Source organism: Dermacentor albipictus, chromosome 4 (assembly GCF_038994185.2).
Source record: "Dermacentor albipictus isolate Rhodes 1998 colony chromosome 4, USDA_Dalb.pri_finalv2, whole genome shotgun sequence".
Classification (NCBI taxonomy): Eukaryota; Metazoa; Arthropoda; class Arachnida; order Ixodida; family Ixodidae; genus Dermacentor; species Dermacentor albipictus.
Genome location: NC_091824.1, coordinates 79,868,951 through 79,895,134, shown reverse-complemented (window position 1 = coordinate 79,895,134; position 26,184 = coordinate 79,868,951). Strand labels below are relative to the sequence as shown.

At 44.2% G+C, this 26,184-nt stretch overlaps 1 protein-coding gene across 1 annotated transcript in view; it reads left to right on the top strand.

Annotated features, from left to right (window-relative positions):
* Positions 1-26,184, top strand: part of LOC135913340 (uncharacterized) — a 298,144-nt gene that overhangs the window by 7,722 nt on the left and 264,238 nt on the right. Inside the window, exon 2 of the mRNA XM_065445931.2 lies at positions 4,571-4,617. The gene's annotated coding sequence lies outside the window, so the exon portion shown is untranslated. The remainder of the gene's footprint in view (positions 1-4,570; positions 4,618-26,184) is intronic.

Genomic DNA, 26,184 nt, shown 5'->3' with positions numbered 1-26,184 from the left:
AGGTATAAACTGAAGCATTTTAACTCATCACCATTTTCGCTTTGGCTATAGTTCGGTCTTTCCAAAATTATGACTTAATAATTGCACACAAAGTGTCCTTTCGCTTAACTTTGAGGTAATGTTAAAGCACGAACTAAAGTACGGCTGCGAATCACACGTATCCAGATACTTCTTTTCTGTTTATGTCGCGTGTGTTTGGTTAGGCTTTTTTTACCCTTTTAGGATATGTCTTGATCTTTCTCTACTTACCGGAAATTTGCGGCATTTTTTTAGTTTCGTACTCCTGTGCTAGACTTTTCGTGTGCCTGTGGGCGTACGTGTGTTTGTGTGTGTGTGTGCGTGCGTGCGTGCGTGCGTGTGTGCGTGTGCGTGTGTGTGTGTGTGTGTGTGTGTGTGTGTGTGTGTGTGTGTGTGTGTGTGTGTGTGTGTGTGTCAGATTGTCAGATTGTCAGACTTGTAGAGCCAGCAGGCTATGAAGCCAAGGAAAGTGTTGGGCCAAATAGTTGGGGTTTAATTTAAACATCGCAAGTAATAATGAAAACACAAACGAATTTGGACGAAAATATATCTCGCCGCCGGTGAGATTCGAACCCAGAATCTCCTCATTACGCGTGCGTTGCACTACCCAATATACTATGGCGACGGTTATCCATGCGGCCATTATCTTGGATGCTTATGTGTACTAGATCAAGACCAGAAGGGAGCGCAAGAGAGTAACTAGGCTGCAGTAAGATGTTGATACGAGACGTGTTTGTGAGTTGGCTCTTTGAGTTCTCTATCATTGACCTTTAAGTGGATCACGGAATAAGAAAACAGTGACGGTACCTGATAAGTAGTCCGAGTGCAGCCTCCATGTCGTGTTTATCCAATTGCATGTGTCCTCATCACTCGTGCATATCTGACATATCAATCTTCACCTCCCGCCATTTTTACAACATATACGAGTTGGATAATTGCATAATATTAAACGAATATTAACGGTTATTATCAAGAATGATTCCCCTACCGCCTAATTACACGTGCACCACCACTTCAATTCTAATCGCATTAACAACGATAAACATTCCATAAGCTTCGGTTCCGCGCAAATATTTTTCTATCCACTACCATCAAAATTCTGCCAGCATCTAACCCTTCGTGGTTGCTTCGTGGCTATGGTGTTAGGCTGCGAAACACGAGGTCGCGGGATCAAATCACGGCCACAGCGGCCGCATTTTGATGGGGGCGAAATACGAACACACTTGTGTACTTACATTTAGGAGCACGTTAAAGAACCCGTGGTGGTCCTAATTTCTTCGGAGTCCCCCACTGCGGCGTGCCTCCTAATCAGATCGTGGTTTCGGCACGTGAAACCCCACAATTCGGTCACCTGGGAGAATTTGCATCGCCATTGTATTTCGATAGCAAATATATGGTCATTCCAGGCGCATTTTTGCCGTTGTCGTCGGCGTTGCGTCGCCGTGATGCTCTATGCGAAGTCCAAGGGCGATAACACCGTCGCCGCGTGCCGTATGCTGTATTACGAGTGAAAGCGTGCGCGGGGAACCGACAATCCTGGCTAAATCTCGCGTGTGGAAATGAGGAAGGCAGGGAGGAAGCGCGCCGTTTTCCGTCGCAAGGGAGGCACGGGTGGAGAGGAGGCACCGAGGAAAAGGGGAGGAAGAGAGAGGCGGCGTTGTACTCTGGCAGTAACTGCGTATGCGCGGCTGCGCGCCGTCGTGCGGGCTGTATTTTGAAAGCGCTCTCCGTTGAAGGCAGAGTCTAGGTGCGCCGACGGCTCATACCTTTGTACGTGCGGTTTTCTGGCTGCTCAGTATGCTTTAAAGCGATAGCGAGCACGAAATTCACTCGCTGCTGCTGCTGCGCTTCCTCACGCCACCGTTTTGACAGTGAGTGTCCGCGGTCATCGAGTGTGATGCGTTCATGTTTCCGTGCGCGCGCTGACGCCATGGTTGTTAATTCAACACATACACGAATATTTACAAGTGTATACGGACGATAACACTTTCTTCGTATAACTGTCTACTAATTTGCTATCGTAATGGATGCTTCGCCTTTCAGAAGAAACTACTCCTTTTTAGAGCGCAGCTCTTTGGCGTCCGTTCCTGGGTTTCGCGTCGTCGTCGGCGTTGTCGTCGGCCTCGTAACCAGCTCCGCCCCCCTTTCATCCCCCCAGCGCTAGCAGCGACCGACTGATACCGCTGGATGCCGCTGACGCCGCTAGAGAGTCAAGATAACGTGACTGCATAGAACACCGTCGCCGCCATGCAGAAAGAGGAGGAAAGGGTCCCCCGCCCCCCCTGTTCTTGTGGCGGATACGGTGCTCTTCAGTTGCCGACGCGCCAGTTATTTCACGTAGGCCCCGGCACGTCGACGAATACGTGACCACCTTCCCACGGCTAGACCTGGTTCTTAGCGCTGCGGAAGCGAGGGTATCATATTGTTTGTGTCGGCATCGGCGGCGTTGTCCCTGAAACCAACTCCGCAGCTGGGGTTGACTCACTATCGGCGTCAGCGGCATCAGTCAGTCGCTGCTATCTCTTCCCTCCTCCCTTTATCGTGTTGTCCGCTTGCTGCGCGCGCTTCTGCCCACATCGTTTGCCGCTGGGTGTACACGCCGCCCCCCTCCCCCCTCTTCCTGCGAGTCTCCGGTTGTCAAAGCGCCGGCTCGAACTTAATTCCTTTCTTCGCTCCTCCTCCAATGCAACCCCTGTGCGGTGGCAATCAGAGAGCCAGATCGGTGGCGGCGGATCTGTATATGTGCACCGCCCGAGCCGAAAGTGCCGCTGCCGTTCGCCCTGTGCGGTGGCTATTTTGCTGCGCTCAAATTTCGCATTAAGAAGTAACGTAATCGTCGGTAATTTTTTTTACACAGCATCAGAAGTCTTGGTAGGGCCGCGGGTTTTATTGGTGCGTCCTTTCATGTAAAATTTACCGCTATGCTCGAAAAGGCTATATTTCGCTCTGTTTCAGGTGGTTCCCTATAAGAGAGTTGAGTTATGTCTCTCCTTTTTTAACTCTAATTATTCTTGACGCGTGGAAACCGGTTTTCTGTCACGGGTATCTGGCCGCTATCTCGCCGCTTTCGTGGGCCGTTATACAATATAGCGCCGTCGAAAAATGTAGGCCGATCTATCACTGCTATGTGCGATTTTGTCATCAGGAAATTGCCCATGGGGCCACTGCGTATGTTCCACTGTGTGTATGCCACTCTTCAATGAACTCTTTTTACGCCAGCTTGGGTATGTGTCACTGGCGCACGTGTTACTGAGTATGTGCTTCTGGCTGCCACACGGTATGTGTCGCACGATATGTGCCACTGGGCTTGTGCCGTGCTTGAATAAACTTCAGTGACGCCATCTAGGGACGTTGGGTATCGCATCATCCTACGACACCCATGTTAGTACATCCACGTAATGCTTCGATGTGACTACGTGGAATTTCTGTCATAACGTAGGTGTCAAAAATTACATAAATATCACATTATATTATAGGGGACGTTGGCGCATTCAGCCGACACTCGCAGCTCTTTCTTGCACGGCAAACAAAGTAAGATCCCGAAACTCACTGAAGAACACTGCATATACTCAAACTGCACGAACACAAAGTTCTCCACATAAGCCCATGCAACTATTTACTACTGTTGTACAGGAACATGCACTAAATATGCCCAAAAATATATAAGCATGCATAGTTCTTTGCGTCGATAAGCATAAGTTGTCCATGAAAACACATAGTTGACAGTTTTATAGCCGAGTGGGCTGTGGTTACACAACTTTACATGCCACGCTACAAATTATGTACACATAGCTACATAACATCATATAAATATATGTTTAAAAATTTGTCACCAATCCATCATCTTATTCAGACATGTCCCAGTCAAGCCAAGCTTCTGTTTGGGCTTGTTAATAATTTGAGAAATTCGTACCAACAAAGAATGTATGTGCTGGAGTCCCTAGGTTATATTGTGACTGGCAAGCCTATAATTGTTTTCACAAAGAACGAGTTTAAGTCAATCGCGACAGTGACATGTCTTACGGTGATCTCCTCCTCTTATGTTGATCGTATAAGATATGATTGCTGTTTGGTGTTAACATCCATGCACAGATAATAAGTGTGTAAAGGTTCGGTGAGGACGCGAACAACACAATGCAAAAACATGCGTGGATAATATATGCTGACCGGCAACGCTGATGTCGTGTGACCATATTTGGAGGGAAAAGCAGGTATATTGACGCAAGCCCACATTTCCGCATTTTCGCTATTCTTATAGAGTGAACTTATCTGATCCCCTGCATTAGCTGAAGACACGGAAGGCCCTACACATACATGTTGTCTGCTTCCTGATACGTCATATTTCATCAGTGCTGTTTTTGTTAGCACCAAAATGCATCGAATGTGTATAATTCGATGCATTTCCCTTCTTCGTGTTTCGTGTTTCGTGTTTCCCTTCTTCGTGTGTTGTTTTATTCGGCGCCGTTTTTGTAATCAAGTATAATTGTCATTTTGTAAAAGCCTTAAATAAGTGTGAAGCCCGTTGCTTTTATCTGTTTTTCCTCTTTTACAGGTAAGCATGTTCGTCCGTTCCTCCAACCTCCTTTCGGCCCACCGTCGGTGAGTGACGTCAGCGGTCTTCCTAATATTGAGCACAGTCGTCACTTGTTTTCGCAAAAACTACATAGCCATAAAAATTGGCATTGGTTATGGATAACGCGTTCAATTGCTTCGAACACTAATGTTTTGTAAAATTCCACAGAAGGTTCGACAGCTCTCAAACAGCGATTTTGATATAGTAAAGCATGGAAGGCAAAATAGATGTAAACATAATAATAGCATTAAATTATTCTCGCATTGAATGACTTTTGATTCGCAGTAACGCCCATTCACTACTTACTTTAGGCACAACTTTCATTTTGAGTATTCACTGTTTTCTATGTTGGGTGTGCTAGCATGTCCTGCCCATAAGTACTTTAAAGACCCCACCCCCCCCCTCCCCCCGCCAGCACACACTCGCACCAAGTAAAAAAAGTAACGAAATATATTATATCTAGTAAATGTACATCAGTAAAAATGCCTGATGTATGAAACGTAACATCCTAAATAAGATGCGCACTTTATGTACTTGGCCAATATTACGTTTGCCAATGCTCAAACCATCAATTTCTGACGCGTACAGTACATTATTTGTGGCCTCAGATAATTACACTATATACCAGAACAAATATAAGAAATGTGAGTGGCCTTTAAAGGCCCCTCATGTTCGGACGTTGCCAACAAAGAAGTCCTGTATACACATGGGTGTCGTCTTGTTCCGTCTATAATAATGCACGCGAAAATTCTTACGACAGCCTACATGTCTTTCTTTCTCAGAGCAGCAGATCACCCCGCTAGAAAGGATGATGTCACAGGACTTGAGACTAACTCAGGACCCAGGAACTAACTTCACCTTAATTAACCCCAAAGGTCGCGGGTCCAACTCCCACCAAAGTTCGAGGGTTCGATGACTTTTTAAAGCATCGGTCGTCACGCCAACGCCTACAAATACGCCGGATTTGCCGCCTCATGAGCCATATAAGGCTTTCGCGTTAAAAACTGCTTTTCAAGTCAGTCACTGGGCAAAAAATGAAGGAAGAAAAAGCGGAGACGGGTTTGTGACAAAATATACGTGGGCTGTCGGGTCGATAAGGTGAGAACACAGGGCTGCAATGTCGCTTGCATGTAGTGCATGCGTGAACCAGCTTCTGCTGCTTGCTTCAAATGGAAAGTGCTTAAGTGCTGCCGTTTTCACGAAATCTTGTGACTTGGCTGGTCGTCTCTACTTTTCACTGAAGCTTTTCGTGTTTATCAGTAAACTTGGACATTTTCACTGGCTGCTTTATGGACAGAATTATGGATGTTATGGCAGTCATCAACAGGAGCAGCATTGGCGGTGTTGGTTGTTTTGAACATTGCAAGGTATTAACTGTGAAGCTGATCGGTTCTTACGTCGTCACACAAATGCATTTCTACATCAAGGGTCTGAATAAGTGTCATGATGAGAAACCAAGTGCATGGCAGGAACTGAAGTTAGGTCAACCATAAATTACTGCGGTGCCATAAATGTATGCTGTCATTCTTGTGCCTATTCTAATGTACTGTGTTATTTTTTGAATTAATGTGCGAATAAGAAACTGTTTGAACAATGCGAATAAATAACATGTGATTTTCTTCCCACGTATGATGAACGCATGCTGGGAGAAATGGAAAGAAAATGTGTTGAGTAGAGTGTTGTATTTCTTCAATGCCACCCATCAACCCAAGGTAGAGTGGGCTCCCTAAACATTCGAGTACTGTATTGGCAAAAGTAATTATGTATTCAAAACTAGTCTATCTCGTCGCGTCTGCGACAAGTTGTCATATCAGGGCAACGGTGACAGCAAACTAGCAGCAAGTAAAAGCTGGCAGAGAAAGAGCGATCATGTAATCGCTGCCTACTCAGTATACAGGGAAGTGAGCTGCAGTTTTTAACATGTGTACATGTAAATTTAAAGCGATGCTAAAATATTTTGATCGAACAGTGTTTTGCACGTCAGCCCGGCCAGTTGCGTGCACGGAACTGATGAAATAAAGAGATGGTACAGTGTGCATGTATTCAGTCATATTGCACAGAGCACAGAAAACGTGAAAAAAAAGACGGGTGTAAAAAAATATGATAGAATGTCTGATGGGAGCACGGCAATGACCACCCGCGCATTTAAACGTGACGCGCCTCCGAGTGCGCTCACAATCAGATAGCGGTACTGGTTACTTTAACAGCTCCATTTGCGTATAGCACTGAAGTAATCAGCCAAGCTGTTTTAAATATACTTCAGGCACCTCCCATTAACGAGCGCGTCCGTGCGGATGTGCATTCCTTACGAACCGCTGAGCAGCTATAGCTGCAGTACAGTGAACTCGCTAAACCAACGCGCCCCGTTTTTGTTCCTAGCGTCGTATTGATACATGGGATACGCCAACGTTTCTTCGTTCTGTGTGCGTATATGAACGTTTCTTTGTCTCCTTGTGAAGTGCCGGCTAGCGAGTTTGTCGTAAGAAACCCCATTCAGTGTAATGCTGCACCGCTGCAGGCTGCAGTGCGGCCGGCAGCATTTGTCAAGAGTGGTCTACGCCAGCGCCGCCGCATTATTCCACGCTAAAAGGCCCGCTCCCAGGAAGCCGCGTGCGCCACTGGAAAGCCTTCTAGTTCACTGTGACCAGGGGGAAGCACCGGGCAGGCCACTCATGTTTGCGCCTTCGCCCATCCTGTAAAACTCCCAGACGCCTGCGTTTAGCGGAATACTAGACGCGCTAAAACTCTCTATCGTTGCTACTTAGGCAACTACTTAACCAGAGTGTGTAAAATATAGTTTAATATTTGAACATTAGGCATTAGTAAACGATATCTCCAATTTAGCCTTTCATTATCAGAAAAAGAAAAGAACAAAAATTTTAATTCAGAAGGAGCTTTTGTACAGCCCAAAATCAACGACAGACATGGATATTTTACGAACTGGATGTATATAAAGCAGCAGTAGCAATACAATGCAGCTGATCCTTGTCTTCGGTCGTTTTGGAAAGCACGACGCCAGGCTTGAGGTGATAAAGGCATAACCTAAGCGCTATCTTGCTTCTTTCCTTAAGTCCTGTAAGTTGTTGAGCTAATTCCCTATGCTAATTTTTCTTGTCGGCTCATTCAGTGACAAACAGTCAATAACAAACGAACCTAACGCCTAGAACCATCCTCATCGCTCGTCGACCTACAAAGCTAAGAAGGCACTTTTGTCTTTTTTGAGGGCGACTGACCTATGTGAACGTCTTTGACTCGCTCAGGCCCTTCGCGTGGGTGTGCGAGCTCACCGAAGCCTTCCTCCCCCTACCCTCCCTCTCTCTATCTTATCGTTCTACTTCCTCTCTCCCGTCCGCCAAAGTAGAGTAGCCAACCAGGAGCACTTCTGGTTAACATCTCTGCCTCCTCTTTTTACTTTCTCGTCCTACCATTGCCAACTAGATATGATCCGGAAGAGAATAAAAAATACTGAAAAACTGGTATAGGTACAAGAAGAAATGAACACAATCTCCTGTCTTCTTTTCCTTTTTGTTATTGTTTGCCTTGTTTGCTGCCCGCCTTTCCTTCGTGCGAAATATGACGCATGGCCTAGTCCAACGACAACACACTATCTGTTTCTACGCGGTCTTTCGTTTCTTAGAAGCGCAATATCTGTTTGCAGTGATGACTTTCGTAACTTTGCTTAGCAACAGCGCATCGTTCGCTTTGCTAAACTTGGACGTCATCAGTAACCGCCATAGGGCACTGCCCTTTCTAACCAGAACCAGAACCCCTTTCTAACCACTAGCCAAAAAGGGCGCTGCCCTTTGTCTTCCATGCAGCGCCACCAAAGCTACAGAAGTAGGCAGATTGCAACTCGAACGCTGCAGTTTCTGCGCCGTACGCAATTGTGCCGCTATTGTACGCGCGCAAAATACTTGGCAATATAAAAGTGGATGATTTCAGATGTCCCAGCTCAACGGCAATGACGGCGATGATGACAGCTGCATCTCGCCACCGACTTTTTCGCCGATGCAGGCCCAGACAACGAAAATGAGAAGCCTCGGCAACGCAATAGACGCATGCTGAAGCATACAGCACTTAGCATCGTTTTTCTGCATGCTGTCCTGTTTTTATGAAAGTTCCGCAATCTCATACAGAAGAGATAGAAAGGTGACATCGTTGTAAGCGTCCTTTCATCTCTTCGTTGGCTTGCTTCTCAGAAGGCTTGCTTTCACGACGTCGGGAAAAGGCAGTAACGACAGCTCCTAGTCAGAAATACACAAGAAAGTGCATCTCCAGACTGTTGCACAAGCTCTGTAAATCGCGGACGCAATATAATACATGAGGAGAGAATGCAACTTTCCCACATTGTCTGCGGCCAGCAATGGTTCTTTGTTTCTACAGCAAAATACGCACCAAGTTTCGGCCCTGTAGACACATTCTCTTGTTCACTCAGACGCTATCATCGAGTCTCATGAACAGAAAAAGAAAAGGAAAGTATTCGTTTGTCGGTTTCTCGTCGGTTGTTCGTCCCTGAACCAACAGTAGTGCCTCGGGCACAATGTCTTTCAGGCTTATCTCGCGCATTTTACTCTTTAATTGAACCTAACATCAGGTTTCTGAATATATGTCGTCTAGACACAGCTGCTGACATTCTTTTTTTTTTCGCTTGCTTCTTTTCAACCTGATCGCCGCTCGTCCATTACACCTTGATTATATTATGATTCGATGTCATTAGGCGTGTTATAACTGTTTTCTCGTCGCTCTTTTAAAGCTGTGATGACAAAGCGATAACAGGTTACTTAAAACGATCTCAATAAAACAATGCTGTAGGTCCTGGTCGTACCGTAACGAATAAAGAGGAAAAATATTATAACAATGCAGTCTTGCTGTGTTGTCAGCTATATTGTGCGCAATCTTTGGTACAACATAGCTCATGTTATAACGTTAGGGCGTATACTCTTGTGGTTTTTTTGTGTGTGTGTTCTTTTTTTTTTGTCAGAACGGCTTCGGTCAAACTTTGTGGAAAGTTGCACGAAGGCAATGGACGATTTATGGACCGACAGACGCACGTAAAAGAAGATCCAGTGCCGGTTAGACAAGCTCGAATCGCACCGTTGGACGGCCTTCTGTGAGTCGCTAGATTTACGCAAGCCTTTACCGCAACTACGGAGAACGGTGCGAGGTCTCCGGACACTCCCTCCCCGTACAGCAGTTCCCATTCAAGGTTCTAGCCCTCTCTCAAAAGAGACCGGAGATTGACATGGCAAAGGAGTTCTGCGCCAGATTATCCGGCCAACTCACAGCTCCCAACATTCCATCGCCTTCGAGTAGTTGTCCGACACCACGTGATCACGGCATGTATCTACCATTCTCAATCCACGAACTTAAGGCAGCATTAGCTTTGTGGGGACGTACATCAGCACCAGGACCTGGTGGAATTTACTCTTTCTAACCCTTATCTGCAAACCACATTGTAGGGGTAGCAGACCGGAAACTAATATCTGGTTAACCCTCCCTGCCTTTCCCCTTCATCTCTCTCTCTATTGCAGAAGGTTAATATACCTTTGAATAAAAACGGAACAAGCTATTTTTGCCCTGAAAAATGTAAATTTTTCTTGTGCTTTTCTCTTCTATAAAGTATATGCTCTTTTGAAACGAATTCCATGGTTTCTTCTCGTAACGACCACAATCTTTGTGCGAACGCTCATCTTGCAATCAACGACGTTTGGTATCACTTACACTTTCCTCATATCTCACGCAAAGTCTCCAACGTACAGTTCACACATGACTATTCGTGTAAAGGTAGCGTTAGGGCAATATTGCAAGTGCATTCTCACCAACCGCCTCAACGGAACATTGCGAAAAGGCTGTCCTTCCTCAGCACAGCAGAGTATAATTCAGTAAGGCAAGTGCTACCGCTCATTACGCAGAACTGCGCTATTCCTGCATGACCATCAGCAGCACATGTAGGTTAAATGATTATGCCTCAGGCGCACGAAGGCGCACTTATGACAAGTCTTGCAGCTCGCTCCTTTTCACATCTGAAATGTCTCAGGTACGGCCTCGTCCATTGTCTGAGCGAGACGCAACTTCGATACCGAATCAGTATGGACACCGTTTCACCGGAAGCGACTGTTGTACGCTGACACAAGCCTCAACGGCAAGAGCATTGCTTTACTAGCTCCACTAACGGTTGTTGAACTTACACGCAGCGGCGCAGGGGTGCGGCATTTATTATGATGAGTGCACCATTTATTGGGGCAAATCTGGCTGGATAATTCCGTGAACTTTCAGCATCGTGAATGTGTCGCAAGATAAGCACAAGGAACAGAACGAACGGTGATTTTGTTGCAGCTATAAGAGTTGCTTATGTCGTGGGCACTGTCACGAGTAGATGCGGTTATAAGTGGCGCGTCATTTTATGATAATGTTAGTTCAAAGGTGGAACTTGTTTCCTCTTTCGTTTTCTTTTCCCCTTCCTCAGCGTCGAGTAGCCCTTTAGAGCACATAAGCTCGGGCTGACCTCTCTGCCTTTCTATAAATAGAAGTCGCCCTTATACCTCTTTTTCGCGTGTCTCGTTCTTGTGATTTGCGCCATATTCGTACAATAAACTTTGCCTGAAATGTTCGCTTTATATAAAAACCATAATGAACCCTTGAACAACAAAACTGGGGAAGACATAAACAGGTGCCTCAGTCCCGTTTCACCTGTCCGTTTCTGAGTTTTTTCGCACTCGGTTCTTTATTCTCCAGCTGCAGATCGCCAAGTTACCTACTCTAGAGAAGCATCCTAAGTTGAGTGTTCTGTTTAACTTGTTTTCCCCCATTTACACCTTTCGTTTATGAGCAAGCTTCGTCAGTATTAGTTCGCAATATTGGGCACATTCTTAAAGATGCATATACGCTCATCAGTGTAACAGTGTTATAACGAAGTGAAATTCAAAGCGAACTATGCCCGATATCTAGCAGCTAAAGCTAAACATCAAATTTTTATATGTAGCGTATGTTGGCTGTTTCTCGAACTCTGTAATACGCGTACTAAACTCAATACGTATAGTACGTGTAGTGCCAGCTCAAAAGCGCGCCTATTTTCAGTCTTCTCGAAAACATTCGGTGGATCCGGTGTTCGAATACATCCTTTTCCAGCAGCAAATTTCTTGAATAACGCTGCTGGTACAGTTTCTAATTGCACACAGCCAAGGTAACAAAAACCTTTCAACTTTTAAAACCACGAGAACATGCAACCACAGAAGAATACAAACCAGACCTACTTCAAGTGTAGTCACGCCGTTCCAATAGATATAACTCCTTCCAGCAGTCAAAGGCGTCCTTATGTTGCTTTTGCATTCCAACACACCATCCAGAACAGAATGGATGGCATGAAATGCATATCGCCTATTTTAGTGAAATTAGGAACACCTCAGTATACTGGATAAATTGAATAAGTTTACTTGAAGTGGGTTGAAAGCTGATTTCAACTACGTCAGAAAAAATTTGCCTAGATATTTGCGAAAAAAAATTTAACTCTATAAGTGCGCAGACTTAGAAAAATATTCATGTTACACTGCCGTATTCCCGAATGCAGTTGCCTCTTAATCTCTCTGCCATTTTGATTATTCCATGACAGAAATACCAATGAGCCTAGTACCAACATTTCCAAACCAGAAATCTATGTATTGAATTACATTTAATTGAAAGTTGTAATGAATCACTTTTTCTGGTTCTTAATTGTTCGATTACTTATTTTGCTCGGTAGCGTTTGGCTGTAATTCAATTACTTTTTTTTTCACAGTAAACGATTAGATGTAACCAGTTACTTTCATTTTCGAGGGTCGTTAACTGCTCGAGCCTTTACAATCCTAGCTTACAATTTCTCGGTTTTTAGTTTAAGTAGCCATCGAGTGAAGGGCGGCTGCCGGAGCTCCAACAGATGTTGGCCGACGAATTGAACCGTCAGTGCAATGGCTCATAGGCTCCATGCAGTGAACAGGTGGCGCCACTAAGCAGCAGCGGTGCCGCACTGCTCAGCGCCGCCTGTGGAGAGCGGCGCGACAGTGGGAAGGTGGGAAGACCGCGAAATTTAAACTACGTGCACATGTCGCTGAAAGCCGCACGTATATCCGTGATTCGCCGTTTTTTGAGTGCATGAAGGTGCAAGCGTGGTCCTCGGTGTTGTCGCAAATACTTTTTGCGGGTTTAGGCATACTAAAGGAATAGGAGAGTACTTCCATACTGCTGGCGTTAACCAGCGGAGACAAGCTGTATACGCTACTTCACATGTTCCTTCCGCGAAAGAAGCGAACGGCCTGGACGTTCCCGCCAAGGGCCATTCGCAGCAGGGGAAACAACTGTACGAATTCATTCTGCACATGAGTAAGGCTATATACTTTGACACTATCATTGAAGTCACTAAACTGGCACCCTGAAAATACTAGCAAAATATACCTTAGCCATTGATAATGCAGAAGCTGTATCAATATCTCCAATTAAAACAATACTCGAGTTATTTGGAGCATAATTTTGTTGATACCATTTTTTGAGATTATCAAGAGTATAGTTTTCAATATCCTCACGCCAGCCGATAACAGGAGCATGGCGCGAGTTTTTTTGATACGCAAGCTGCATAAATTGCTCAAAAGCATAACTAAAAGCTCTATCTTCTACGCGCAAGTTTCTTTCTTCTAAAACGACTTTTCTTTCAGGATAATAACGGTGTGCTTCTATTAGGTTGATTGATTTTTAATCGACACCTCACCGTTGGTGATGCATGCCTCATTTCTCCCCGGCGCGTTGTAGGCGCGGCCTATCACTCATGCCCATGTCGCATAGGTACTTTTGATCCCCATACAGCTCCACCTCGACCATGTACAGCTGCACAGTCACTCTGGATCGTGATTTTACTCGATCTGCGTCAGCCGATCGCGATCCGCGCATCGAGTTCGAGCTTCACGATCGCGATCGTAGGCTGTAGTCAGCACCGCCATGCCGGGTGAGCTCAACTAACTCAATTCGAATTGTTGGGCCATGTAGCAGTGAACATGCTTGATCGAAATTGAGAAATTTGATCCCGTCGGGAGCGATCTTGATCGAAAGCGACTGTGTGACACCGTAGTACTCTAGCGTTCTGTGTGCTTTGTCGTCGTCTGGCACGGTGTCAAACGAAAGTTTTTGCAGTTTTGAAGCAGTTGTAAGTGGTCTGTCATGGCTCACCTCTTTAACACAGAACCGGGACCTGTATACTTCCCGACGTAATCGGCGCAACTACGAGTCCCTTCGCGTGGCAAGTGAGACAAATGAGCCCATATTTATCAGGTATTTTTATTCGTCAGATATTCTCGTCAGCTTGCCGCACTTTGCAAACTTCCGATAAAAGCGTCGGGTTGTTGTAACGATGACGAGCGATTGTGCTTTTTTCTCCATTGACGAAATGCTTAGATCATATTTTGGTTGATTCGTTTGGCACCCTTCGGAGCCATCTGCAGCTGAGATTTATTATAGCCACGCCATCTGAATTTATTTTAGGCGAATGTTCCTTTTTCATCATGTACAATGATCGAGTTTCATTATGCCATTTGCACAAGGTCTGATTTCGCTTCCGAATTTCTTCGCTTGCATATGCGTTTTCCTTTTGCAGTGCATTTTTGCAAATGTAAATTTGACATAAAAATCGCACCATGTGAAACACCACCAGTTCCACCAGTTCTGACGCGCCAGTTCTGGTGCTGCAGCGGCCGAAACGAGTGTCAGCTATGAATTAGCGCTCGTCAGCATAACATAAGCTTCCTCGGCATAAAATATTGCTCACCGCGCACGCCAGTGTAATCCTGATCATACCAAATGCCAAGGCCACAGTAAGCAGTCGATAAATCAGCCCAGTCGTGACAAATGTCTTTTAAATGTTGAGCAGCTGATGCGGCCATGACCGCTGGCGTCTCGCAACAAGCTGCGAAACGCGCACGTGCTGCACGATTTGCAAAACCAACCCTTCTCACTAGTGCAGAAGCTGGCTTACTTTATCTCCTCACAGCTGCGATCCATTTCTTTTGGCATGTTAGTTCGTAAGACCTGTCAGGAAACCTGTACAAATTTATCCCGAGCTGGCCTTCGTGGCTGCGAGTCCCTTACGCAGCAGTATCGCCTGTTCCACTTCTTTTTCGCACCTCCGTAATTTCGACGCTTGTCCATGAAGCGTATGCCATTGCATTGTCGCAAGACGTATGCGAAAAAAAAAAGGGTGGGGCGGGGGGGGGGGGGGGACGGGGCTAATGAGCAAAGCGAAACGGCCCGAAACGCACACTAAGTGCAGTGTGCACGAAAGAATACGCGTCGAGCCGGCCGAGGCGTAGAGCCACCTTCCCAGTACTTTCATTCCATTTCATTTTATTTTAGCATTATCTTTTTTTACAGCAGAAAAAGAACGCTAGGGTAAGAACAAAAAGCTGCAAAACAGCAGCGTGACTAGGTCCTCGCCCCTTTTCTTGGCAACAGGCACGGATTCATACATACATTCAGAGTACATATATTATACATACACATAACACGCATAAGAGAAAACTTCCTGTTAGTTTGTCAATGAGAGAGAGAAAAAAAACAAGTGCGCACATATTCACCAATATAAAAAAGACTTAAGTACATTTATAGCATTTTCTTGAAACATTGTTCTTTACACATTGTTACAACATCAAGATTTCAGAAACTTACCATTAGAACTCATACAGCCATTCATAAGGTTAGAATTTAGTACAGTAACATGCTTTCGTACAAAGGATATTCGTCAAGAAATATAAGCAAAAATACCGTTATATAAATCATTTTAATCAAATTGCTCAACCATTTGTGTCACCGGTTCCATGTAAATGCACCATATTCTGAAAGATGTGCTGTCAACGTTTGCTTAGAAATATCATATAGGGTTATATCAACTTTAGAAGAGGTATAGAAGAGTTATATTTAGAACTTTATATAGAACTTTAGAAGTGTTAAATCAACATTCCGTAATGTGTCTAGTAACTTCGGTACGCGATATTCTAACCTAGTAAATCCATAATTTGTTCTTGAAAATGGCAGTAGCCAAGCATACTTTTGCCTCATATTATACGGTACATGTGTGGGGAAAGTTAATTTGCATAAATCTAAGAAAACTGTGTTGTTGTATAGAAGACTGTTTTTTCCCTTTAAAACAAGTTTTGTTTCGTACGAGTGTTGTACGGGAATCACATTAAGGGAGCGAAATATTGCAGCTGTGTTAGCATCGTAAGAGGCATTCGCAATATTGCGAACGGCTTTTTTCTGCAGGACCAGTAGTTTATGACGATTCGTTTGGGAAGTGGTTCCCCATACGAGATTGCAATAATTTATATGAGGAGCAAGAAGGCTGTTGTAGATTAAAAGGGTTGTCGCTTCCCTGCAGCAGGTGGTGCCAGAGTAGCCGCAAGCTCGTATGTACAGAGCCTATAACGATGGTCAGTTGATGTTAATGCCAAGAAAATGTAATGTCTTCAGACGATTTCTTTTTCTACTGAACCAAGTGCAACATGAACCAAGTGCAAAGGGCTGCAGAGAACGTGAGAACCAGGCCAGCTGGTTTTATTTACTGTATTTGTGCAATGTTAGTGAAGGTTGGGAAGAAAGTAACGTATAAGTAATGGTATACTTTTTAGTAATTACCCAATTATTTTAATAGGCCAGTAATGGGCCACTTCTTTCCAACATGTTTAATACTAAGCATGTTTGTTGATAGGTGTAACGTTAAGGGATAAGAAAAGAGCAGATTGGGTGAGGGAACAAACGCGAGTTAATGACATCTTAGTTGAAATCAAGAAAAAGAAATGAGCATGGGCAGGACATGTAATGAGGAGGGAAGATAACCGATGGTCATTAAGGGTTACAGACTGGATTCCAAAGGAAGCGAAGCGTAGCAGGGGACGGCAGAAAGTTTTTTGGTGGATGAGAATAAGAAGTTTGCCGGGACGACATGGCCAGTATTAGTACATGACCGGGATAGTTGGAGAAGTATGGGAGAAGCCTTTGCACTGCAGTGGGTGTAACCAGGATGATGATGATGATGATGATGATGATGATTGATTGATTGATTGATTGATTGATTGATTGATTGATTGATTGATTGATTGATTGATTGATTGATTGATTGATTATGATGATGATGAATGGGCCACTATCTATTACATGTTTTAATGAAACAACTACAATTGTAATAAGTCGATTTTATTTCTCTAACGTGTGCCATTCTGCTCCAAACGAAGCTTCAGAGTTCGCGGGGTTCAGGAGCGTGGAGCAATGCGAAATCATCGCAACGCAACCCGAAGCAAGACCGCAGTACTGCGGCGCCCTCTATCGATTGGTTTCCCAAGTCCTGTATAGAAGCGCCGACGGTAGGTGGCAGCACCACGAAGCCCGCGCGCTTTGAGGGAAAGTCGAGGTGAGGCGCCAGTGTCACATGGCTACTTAGGGAGCGCCGGTCTCCTTTTGACTTACGTTTTCCAATCGCCGCATGGCACACGCAGCGCCGCCTCAAATGTCGAGGTTTTCAATATTCTTAGTGTGCAAATGAAAGCATTGACGTTTAGAACAAGTGCACGGGATAAATATTATGGCCTACAGTAGGGTGTCATTTTGCTACATGAGCTAAAGTATCAACGCGGCAAGCCTATTAAAGCCATTTAAATTTCGCCTCAACCTAAATAATTGAGCACTGTTAAATAAAATATACATTAGCCTGAAATTACAGGAATTTAGCTCTGCACATTCGCTTCACGCGTAATACTCAGGTCTGTTTCACTGGTAGGTGGCGCCACCTTTACGAGGCGTCAAGAACACCCTCTCTTCACTCGCGTTGAAAAGGTCACTGCCCTTTCGCAGATCTTTATGTCTGTGCGTTTGATGAATCAATAAAATAAGGTGGCGCTTCGCTTGCAGCTTCGCAATTCTAAACACAGGTCACTTTCCTCATACAAAATTGCCTTAATGATCTTCACAGAGTGGTGGTTGAAAACTATGGTTATCATATTCATGGGCCTCAATAGAGCTTTCCACCGTTTACGCAGTTTTGCACACTGGCGCCAGAATCTTCTCAGATTACACAGTGGCTTAGTAAACCCGCAGTGTTTCGAACGTTTTGTAAAGTTTTTATAAACACTAAGCATGTTTGTTGTCCGCTAAACAAAATTAGCTGCAAAATTCTGTACCCAATGCAGGCCGTCCAATATTTGTTGGTCAAGAATGTACATAAAAGAGCAGAATACGTGTTACTTTACATAATTATACTTCACCCATTGTCTAATATTTTATAGGATCTATTTTTTTATTTTTTGGTAGGTTTAAATTCCTAGTACTCTAATGCGAGAGGGTATCTAAAATTAAGTAGAAGCTTTTACATTTTCCCACGCGCAACGGGAATAACCAGATTGAAAAATGTGAGGACAACTTTGTTGTTGCTGTCGACAGGTGGCAGTAGTGTGCTGGTAGGTGTAAAGCCCCTTGATGTTTGAAAGTAGCGACACTCTCCTCCTCACGGCGCTTTCCTCCTCGATTCTCCTCGCTCGCCGGCTGCGCACGGCACGCTATTCCTCCCTGGCTCCCGCGGACGGGCCGCAGGATTCTATGGAGGCGTGTTATTTTGGGCCAGTTGCGCGCCCCAGTGGGGTTAAAAATTTTGAGAAATGTTAATAACAGCATCTATAATGCTAGAGGCAACATTTATGACGGGGTTGGTTTTTTCCTAAAGCCGTATGAACGGTGTATACCGATGTAAAGGGAGCTTTTGAGGCGAGTTTAAACTCCAGACAGTTTTTCTGCCGCATGATGAGATGCTTTACTTTGTGCGTCTGATCTAGTATTGCTTGTGACACATCCCTTTGTGTGCGGCATATTAAGCAAAAGTCTTAGACCTCTGTTTCAAGGTCGTGTTGTCACCTACAGAAAATATCGCGTGACCGAAAGAAGGCGGGAAGCGAACCAAAGCATGTGCACCCGTGTATAAGACATGATTATTGATTAGCAAAGTTATGATTGATTAGTGATTGGATTAAGATTAATTCGGGTGTATTAAGGAGGGTTAAAGTCGATGAAAGTGGATTAGGGTGAATGATGGTGAATTAAGGTGCATTAGTAAATATAAAGGTGTATAAAGAAGGACTAGGCTGGATTAAGGTGGATGAAGGTGGATTAGGGTGAATTAGGAGGGATTAAGGTACATTAGAGGGGATTAAGGCCGATTAAGTTGGATGAAGGATGTCTTACCGCAGTAGGCTTTAGAAGGCTTTCACGCTCGCTTCTCTTGGGCGATAAATAAGAACACCTGGCACCCTTTTTTCTTGCCTGTGCGCGTATGTGCACCGCAGTTAATATATTCAGCATGCCTTAATTAGCCGCGAGTGCATCGACTGTCCATGCCTTTGTCTTCACAATGTGAAAGTTATAGCTTTTTTGCTGTGGTCTGTAAACTGAATAGGACGATTGCGGAATTTCAGTATGAAAAAGCGGTGCCGGCAACCGCTCATTGACTACAGTAGTAGAAGCCGAGGAAGGGCATCTAATGAATATTCTTTAGGGGTCGCCGTCAAGGAAGCGTTAAGAAATACTCGGTATATCTATAGGAGAAGACATTCTATATTTTTAGGCAAGAGAAACGCCTTTGGATAACGTATTGTAATAGTTCACAACGAAATTTTGTTACATTATGTAGTACCATATTTAAATTTGATTTGAATTAAGCATCACAAAACATTTATAGCAACGAAAATCACACAGCATTGTCAGCAGAATGTTTTATTTTTATGTACACGCACTAACGTTGGTTGACAAGATACACGTAACCGAGAACATAAAATAGAATATTCGACAACAATAATAATAGTACTGAATATAATATTCAACATCAGAATCAATGCTAGTGTAGAATTATGAGAAAAAGAGACGCTCAAGAGAACACAGCAGTGGTAAGATATCATGAGAAGCCAACAAAGACGCGAAGGACAACATAGGGGAAATTACTAGTGCTTACCGATTGAATTAAACAAATGATAAATTAATGGCAATGAAAGTCAGCGAAAGCAAACTTTTTTCAGCTTCAGCTTTTTTTTTCCCGAGTCTTTGTAATATGCGCGGCTCAAATTGGTCTTCAGTGAAATGTAGCTAGAACAATTAGAGAAGAGTTAGTCACTCAGGCAGGATGAGTAAAACGTCTTCATACATTTATAATAATACGTTACTGAGGGCAACCGCATTTTTATGCAACGTACAAATTGCCGCAACAAAAACGCTGGTGAGCAGGCCGGAAGAATTACTAGATGCATTACGATATGATTTGCTACGAGCAATGAGAGACGCCTCACCTCGCAAACAACGCTGTTCTTTGTCGGAACAAAGTTCTTTCGGCCGATGTTATGCAGCCACTGCTTCTTGCGCAAGCCGTCACGCTTTCCTTGCGGTATCACAAAAACGGCATAACCATGCTCAGGCTTCTTGTTGCAGTTATATGCGCAACAGCAAGGCATAGCGCTAGCTTATACAGCAGGAAACACAGCTTTCAACGTTCGCTACGCCGAGCTAAAGCGCCGAGCCAGCCGTGCTGAGGAGGAAAATGGCGCGAACGAAAAAGAAAAACACAAGCAAAACTCAAGATCCGCGCGTTTCCAAGGGCAACGGCAGGGAGACCAATCGTCGTGCAGAAAAGCGGGGGGAAAACTGGTTGCCGTGGGGGGGACGCGCAAGGGGCGAGGAGGAGGCGAGGAGGTCGCGCGGAGGCGGCAGAGTTCAAAGAGTGGCGGTACTTTCAAATTATCAAGGGACTTTAGGTAGGTGGAGTTTTTTTGAACGAGGAGTAAATAGAGCATGATAATAGGAGGGCTCTTTCTTGCCTTTTGCAAGAAAGAGCGAGAAAAAAATGCTTTAGTGATTGGGACATGCAGAGAAGTCGGCATGATGCACATTTCGCTCGCGAGGTGCGCTACACTGGGAGAAAGCAAGAGGGAGAGAAATAGAAACAAGAAGAGTTATGAGGACAGAAAGAAGAGGCAGCGCACATGGCAGTCAAGTGTACCTATAGCCTGACATCCAAACTCGTGCTCTTTGAAAACCCTTGAGCTAACATGTAAACTAGATTTACAACCACAGAACAACAGAAGAAGCAACAAGAGGAAAGGCAGGGAGGTCAACCAAACGGGCGTCTGGTTTTTTTACCTATGCACTGCAGCTTAGGCAAAGGGGGAATAGAAAGAGGGAAAGAGGGAGTTAACGCCAAACTCGTGGGCTAATGCAGGAAAGATATCTACGATGATGAAATTATGCAGATGCGACAAAGAAGTTAGAATCTAAGTGAAGATTTAATTAATAAAATCTTATACATACAGCTAATGGCGACGCGTACTATTGCGTTTTCTTTCATCCTATGCAAGTTTCATGTAATGTTTATGTCTGCCAACCACAAAGCTAACAAATTTAAGCTCATGCAGTTTCTATGCTTATGCACACCGCTCACAAGTCATGACCGAATACAAACACCAAACCCGGTGAATGTACCGTGTTAGACGACGACGAAGCCATGCCTCGAAGACAAGTGCGATGTATGACGCTAGTTGGGGAGGGGGAGAGGGGTTATGTCACATGCATATACAGAGAAGTACTACACATGCCTAGCCTAGCTATACATTCAAGAATTCTGTATTCCTTGGGTCACAGTGACACATACCCATTGCTGATGATCAGAGAAGGATGGAGACATGTCCGGTGGTGCATACCGAATGCTTAAGTCGGGGAACAATATAAGCAAATCAATAAATTTATTAAATGTACGAGGTTAAATGTATTATTAAATGTACGAGGCTCTCGCTAACTTCGTTATTTCATTAAGCGGTCAGTGTGCATTAGAGGGGTCCTGAAGCACCCCTCAGGCTTGCTGAAAAAACATAGCATGCGGATAGCATATGCTGCTGAACGTGTCATCCAAGTTATGCAGTTGTGCGCGGTGTGTGATGCCCGTAACCGGAGCGCGAAGTCGCCTTTCTCTCAAACGCTCTCTTTTCATCAGAAACCTGCTTCTCAAGCTTTTCATGACGCTTTATTTCGTAATGTAGGAGATTCCCATACGTGGCTGCTATTGGCCAACAGTTGACATCAGTCAATCAGGGTGTTTGGATCATTGCGCTTCTTTTTGCGTTTACTGTGTCTATTTATTGACCCGACCTCATAAACAGGCTGAAGCAGGCGCGCCTTGAAATTTCGATAATGATTACGTACTTCCGGAAGAAGCCGTCGTCTGCTCACGCTCGGCCGTGGCCACCCGCGTAGGAATTGAAGTCAGACCACCCTGCTTATCGGTGTCTTAGCCGTCGGGTCTCGCTAACTTCGACTACTTTTGAACGCCCAACTAACCTCGAAGCAGAAAGGTAATGTCAGACCACACGCATGGTTGCCAGCGCGCACCCACTTCTGGCTGATTCTGGTTAGACGCCTTGGCAGACTTCGCTCGCATTGAGCTATTGATAGCGCTTCAAAATGCGCAACTCATCCGTGGCTACAATCGGTCGGTCAAGCTGGTGCAGGAGAAAGCCGGTCCGCACCACGTAGCATTGCCAGACTGGAGCATATGAGCGCGATCACGCATCCAAGCCTTGTCGTGCGCAAAGCAAACGCTGCGCATACGCACTGCAGTTGTATTTGCATGTAGATGCAGTATGCTACGCGTGGCGCAGAACTCTGCGGAAAGTGTTATGCTCGCTACCCGATGGTCCGTAATTTTGATTTCGGAGGCGAATCTAGTTCGCTATATTTATTAGCAGAACAATGTTGCTTCGTTAAAACGAGTTCTTCAATTCGTACGTAGATTGCAAGGGGAATTAGGTTTACTTCATCATTTAGATTATTTGTTTACACTCATCTCGCGATAACCAGGTTCAAGTTATTTGTGAGAAGCGAGCAGGCAACTTTTTACCAACATTTTCAATTTCCTCAAGAAAAATAAATCACTCAGTACTTTTCATTTGCCGCCTACGGATGGCGATTGCGAGAAGGAGTTGGGGGGGGGGGGGTAGGTTACGCTACACCGCACGCGGTCTCCGTCTAAGATTTCATAATCATGTCGTCTACACTCTTAACGCTCAGAGCGGTTGCGAAAGAGCCCGCTTCGCGTCGAGTTTTCTTTCACCAAAATTATGGCGCCACATACTGCACGCAGAAATTATTGCAACAGGCGGTGTTACGTCCCAAAAAATATGGAGACAGAAAAACAGTATATAATATTGTACCGGCTACGAATAGTTTATAAAAGCTTCGGTTAGTCGATCCTCAAACGTGTGGGTGTTTTGCTTTGACTGTCACGCTGGGTTTCGCTGCTGGTCCGAGAAGTCTGCAACGTCGCCCAAAAGGTTGGAACAAGAGAGGAGCCTAGAGATAAGACTAATGAAACGTTAACTAAAAACTTTGTCATGATATCTAGATCTAGATCTCAGGAAATATGTAAGCGTGGTGGTTGGCTTCCTGAAAAGGTCGATTAATGTGGATATGTCCAAGAGCAAGGCCTGAAATGCAGATGAGAGCCAAATGCTACTGACGCAGTGACACCAGTGACCAGAATGGCTTATTAAGACGTCTCCGCCAACGGATACACCTAAGATCGCGTAGAAGATTATCATGCGGCACTAATGTGCTGTAATAATAATATGGCACAAACAAACTAGTAGTAATGGGTAATAAAAAGGCTGTGCTTTTTGTACTGAATATGTTATATATATTTCCAGATTGGATGCCTTCTTATGAGAAAATGTTGCTTGCATTTAGACCCGAGTTTGCGTTACGGCTCGCGTTATGAGTACAAAATTGGCTGCGTTATTTCTTTGAGGACTTGTGCTGTCATTGCGAGTTTTGAAGTTACCGGGTGTTATATGTAACTTGAGCCGAACCTTAATAATACGCAAATGCTACGTAGCTGGACAGAACTAAGGTAGTGTTATTTGCCGTCCCTTGAAAATAATCGGGTTATTTTTTTTCATTCCGCCTAATCACAAAATTAGTCCTAATTAATCAACTTCTCAAATGTTATTGTTATTATAATTAGCTGAAGAATGTAAATGAAAAAATTGCGGAGCAACATAAATTAACTCCCGATACAGGTTTCGGTTCCTCAATATGTGCTACATAAAAGTGACTTTCCAAGCATGAAAGCAGCCCGCGAATACACGAACATTTGCCGCGCAACTGGCTGCTTAGGACACTTTGCCTCGCCCCTCCCCCTCCATACACCACTCCTCACCACTCTTCCCTCGACAAACTTCAAACATCGCGTTCGTTTTCCTGACGTCATTGTGTCAGCGTCTAACAGTTTGCAGTCGCACAAACTGCTGTCGGTGCATCGGCATAGCTTGGGAACAGTGCAGTTCTTAAGCGTTGCATGACGTTAAAGTTGTCACCTTTGCAGTGCAATAACATAAACGTTGCATGAGGTTACGCGCTGCACAGGACGACAATAAAGGGAATTGTGCACGTTGCACTTAGTTTTGTAGCATTCAATTCACCGTTTCATACAAGCTTTGTTTCACCTACACATTACAGCATGTGCGTTAGATCTTCACAATGTTTTCTTTTTCATGAATGCTGTCATTGGCCTTGCTAGTTGAGCGTAACGTTGAGCGTATTTGATCATTGAGCGTTGAGCGTTGAGCGTCTTTGAGCGTATTTGAGCGTTGAGCGTAAGTTGAGCGTATTTTTTATTATTTTTTTGCGTCGGTATCCTAGATTAACAATTCTGTTTTTAGCAGTTAGTGCCTTCATCCTTTTCTCTTCTGGTTTCCAAGCACAAACCGCCTGGCAAATAGAAGAGAAAAGAAGTCTCAATATGCCGCTGAAAAGGTGTACTGCTTAATACTGCGTATTGGACATAAATGGCTCTGTTTAGTTCATTTCCAATGGACAATCAGAAAGCGATTGCTCACCTTCATCTTGCGCAAACTTTCAGATATGTGCTAGATTTCATATATTCCATTAAGTATAACAAATGTATTGTTCATGCCTTCGTCTTTGCATTTATATAAAAAAAATTCTACTAAATTGACACCGCGCAGTCTTTCAGTGAGTGCAGTCGGCAACCGAACGGGGAGGCAAGAGAGAGGACCGTTGCAAGCTGCTGATTCTCTGGACTCTTTCAACACAAAGCTTAGCCACCGCATAGCAAATTACATCCGAGTGCGCAAGAACGTCCATAAACCGTCAAAAACTGATCTCTCGTTAGATATGCGGCACCTCAGAGGTGTCCTTTGGGCATCACTACCGCTTTTCCAGCTATTGCATACCTGAAGACATGTTCCGCCTTCAGTGGATGTAAAGAAACATCGTTTAATATCGAGTTCTCCAAAGGAGCCCAACTGCTTTGAACATCGGATTGCTAAAATACCTCCCGGTGGAATGTCTTGCTTTTGAAGGCTATAGATTTTTCGAAAACTACGTTAGATTTCCAGACTTTATCTTTTAACCGTGATAACCAAAAACCGCCGTACTCCTCTTCGTAGTCGTATGAAATCGTATGTTGGAGCACTGCCGCATTGCGCCATGCCTATATCACTTTTATTTTCTTCTTCTTCTTGCTCATCTACATATTCAGATGTCATGACTGTGTCTAACTGGCTCATACATCTAGATATCATTTTCACAATTTTAGAGCACTGTTCTTGTGTAACTGTGATTCCTGTCTCTAAGCACACCGAAAAAAAAACTGAGAGAAAAGAGAACAGAGAATGTTCAAAAAAAGAATACGTTTCGTAAAAGTTAAGATCCTCTGCATTTCTTAATATAACGTAGAAGAGATATTAAGACGCCTCCCGCACCTGTCTTGCTATTACGGTAACAAATTTACGCTCGCGTTTCAAGAATTTATCACGTTTTTGTAGTTTTTTTTGTTTTACTTTCTGACGTATCTATTTCGACCGTAAGTCTTCCGTAATGAGCTTTAAACGTTGTCGCAACTCTCAATTCCAAGCGAAGCATGAACTCAGGTACCACAAGTTCTTCTTTGAAACCCTTATTCTGCAAGCAGCTTCTTACTTCCCAACTATACGCCTTCATTCCATAACTTCACTCATGAGATTCCTCTTTCTTTAAGGCAAGTGCTCAATAAATGAAACCATTAGGAAAGAAATTGAATTTTATTTCTCTTCGCGTGTGCAAACCGAAAAAAAAAAACCTGCATGAAGACGTTTTCGCTACAGAGAGCAACCGCGCTTACCTGAGACATCTCCAAGAACTTACGCAATATCTCATACGAGTAATCTAGGAGAACGAGACAGTATTCGAAGAAGCAATATAGGGTGCCTCATAGAAATTGCCTTACTGAGAAATGTCTTCTTATTCCACATTTTCTCGGAATGGTGGAAACGAGGAAAACTCGCACGATACTTGCACTTCGCAGTCGTATCCACTGCGTCTCTTCTATTATGCCAGAAGCCAGAACGTTTTTCACTATAATTTGATCTCAAAAGGGGTAGTGCTAGTAGTTTTTCATATGCCTCATTTCATTATCCTTTGTTGAGCTCACGAAAACAAGCCTTCGCCTGTGGTCCTCGTCCCCATTATCATCAAAATTATCATCGTTTTTCATCTTGATG